Source organism: Tetrao urogallus (assembly GCF_951394365.1).
Source record: "Tetrao urogallus genome assembly, chromosome: 4".
Taxonomy (NCBI): domain Eukaryota; kingdom Metazoa; phylum Chordata; class Aves; order Galliformes; family Phasianidae; genus Tetrao; species Tetrao urogallus.
Window position 1 is genome coordinate 49,576,788 of NC_136817.1, and position 3,117 is coordinate 49,579,904.

A 3,117-nucleotide genomic window follows, 5' to 3' on the forward strand; every position below is an offset into this window, starting at 1 on the left:
GTATCTCAAATGATTTGACTGACAGAAATATACAAACCAATGTAAATAAAATATTCTGGTTACATATATGTAGTGCTTTCTAATAAAATAGTATTTGCCTAAAATTGATTTAAAGATTCAGCATTACAGTTCTCTTGGGATAAATCTGAGATCACATGGAGTATCCCTAAGTTTGTACTGTGCCCTGTTCCTGTTCCTATCCTTTTTGGATGTGAGCACTCAATGCTACACGTTATTTTTATAACTCCTTTTACTTCAGGGCAAAGAACTTTATTCAGTACATACATAATTTAAGCAAGACAGCAAAACCTCTCACAAGGAATAGCTCAGACAAGCAATCTTTGTCTTAAGAATGTCCCTCAACCATTTAAACATTATCCCCTGAGGGTTCTAATACAGGATTGTTCAGCCCCCGCTAAAAAGCACCACTATTAGTTATCACATTTTTCTGGCAGGCTTAACGCTATATATTCTGCACTGTATTTCAGAGGAAAACAAAAGCTCCATAAGGAAAAGTAACTAAAATCATTTCTATCAGAAAACGTTAACTCAGTACAGGAGCTGTATAAAAGAGCTATTGGTATATCCCTTGGACGATTCCCTGGGCAGTAATACCGTGCTTACAGGTACCTGCCAAGGAGCTCTATTCCAAGAGAAGCAGCAAGGCTTCCTGACAAAAGATTATGATCGAGTTAAAGTAAGAGTAAGTCCAAGTTGTAATGATTGAGAGCTGAAAACACCAGGCTTTCCTGACAGTCTTTGAAAAATAAACAAGTTTTTAACCAGATCTCACATTCTGCTTACCAGCACAGAACGGGAAAAAATGCTTTACACAAAAGAACTTTTTACAAGATTCTTGCTGTTTTAATTGGTGTCCAGATATTTAGAACTGAAAACTGCTCATGGTCAAGTACATGGAGAAAGCATGTGGTCTTCAGTAATCCACATTGAGGAGTTATCTGGGCCCATGTGTATACAGGAGTCACTCCTGATCACATACGTGCATGTGTTTCTTCCAGCAACCAGACAGTACTACCATAGAGGAGAATGTTTATTCCTCTCAAAGTGCAGAGGCCAGAGAAACATCGAGTTAAAAAAAATCTCATTTGAAAACACATATCCAGAAATAAAGCAAAGTCAGATGGAAGCAGCACAGATACCGTGGTTGGAGGGAGCTGTATCCTACCTCAGGCTGCTGAGTCTGCTCACCAGTTACATTTTCCAGTGTCCTTTTTTTTTTTTTTTTAAAAAAAAAAAAAAAAAAAAAAACACATTGTAGTGAAGTCAGCTGTTCAGTATGGCATAAGTACCAATAAATGTCAAACTTTCTTTCCCTTTCCGGATGCCAATGGGTTTGCTTGCTTTTGCTCCTGGAACTTTTTAAAGCACATTCTATGCAAGTGGATTTGAAGGCTGTACATTTTCTACTTTCCCAGAAAGCTGTTTTAAAATTACAGAGTGGCAGAAAATACATTTTGCATAACAAACTGACTGTGGGGATGGTGAAAACTTCATCCTTCCCTACAGTCACAATGCAGATCAGGGCCAACAGCGTAAGACAAACAAACCTTCCTGTCATCTCTTCTGTGGACTCACCATATGCAAAGCAGATACATGGTTTCTTCTTTCTAACAAACAGGAAATTACTACTTCTGTTCCATTATTTTTACAACGTATGAACTATGCAGCTATGATTAAACATATTCAGATGTCAGCTACAATTAAAAAATATTTCAGTACAATTCATGAGTGTATTGGGAGGAAAAAAAAAAAAAACAGCTGTGAGAAATGTAATAAAAATCCAGGAGAACAGGCTACATAAAATATTGGAAGGGTCTTCCTGTCCTTGGAGGTAAACTTCAAGCTACGGCAGGGGAGATTCAGGCTGGACATTAGGAAGTATTACTTTTCAGAAAGGGTGGTCAGGCACTGGAATGGACTGCCCAGGGAGGTGGTGGAGTCACCGAGCCTGGGGGTGTTCAAGGAAAGGCTGGATGTTGTGTTGAGGGACATGGTTTAGTGGGAGCTACTGGGAATAGGTGAACGGTTGGACTGGATGATCTTTCAGGTCTTTTCCAACCTTGGTGATTCTATGATTCTATGGGCTAAAGAGACACTGAGGTTCACAGCTCAGAATTTTAAGCTAAGAGCATGTGAAGTTATCACAGCTGTTAGTGTTATTCTGCAGCATTCCTGCTGCTCAGCTGCACTGTCAAGTCACTGCCTCAAAAAAAGAGTGACTGTTCCAACATACCCACAGCAATTGCCTCACCACCTCTCTTCATAACTTCACTGTTGTGCCCCAAAACGATACTTCTGACTCATCAGTGTTTGCAACTCCTTTTGGTAAAAAGGTTCATAATATTTAAGCACCAAATTAGAACCCCAAATGGTAACCTGGTAACACATCTGACAGGAGATTATTTTGGAGGGTGTTTCATAAACCGCTGTCAATTAATTAAAAGGTAAAATTTCTGCCTCACCCCCATTTCTTATTAGTATAATTCTGCAAGCATCCTCCAGAATTTTAACTCAGCAAAGTTACTGCCTATTACTGTGCAACTCCTTGAACACAAAGTGTTATGTAAGTGGTGAGATTATATGAGGTTCCTTTACTACTGTAAATAATATTTAACAAGTGCAACACTATGGTAATTTGTTCATGTTGACTAAACTTAAATACTGAAAGCACCTTTTGAAATACACATTTTTAACTGACAGGAAGCAAGCAAAGGAAATTATTATTTGGGCTGAATTGTTTTAAAGAACTTTGCATTCTAATTTGCTTTGTATGTTGTGTACAAACACAAGGGTCAACATTTAGAATCTGTTTTTATGCCAATACCAATAAATCATTAATCCAATTTAAATTAATTCAAAGGGTATATACTTTGATGGAATAGAAATAACTCACTTTCCTAACTGTTTCTGAAGTCTAAAAGTCTGAAAGAGTTTTAAGATGTTGCTTGATATTGCATGTGCAAAATCACATTGTGTGCCTTCAGAAGACTCTTGGAGGCCAGACATCTTCCATACCACCTCTTCCATCCGCACACATGAAAGGGATTAGGTCTGTGGTCTCTGTTAAGCCCAGAAGTGACAACTGCTGGGAGATCA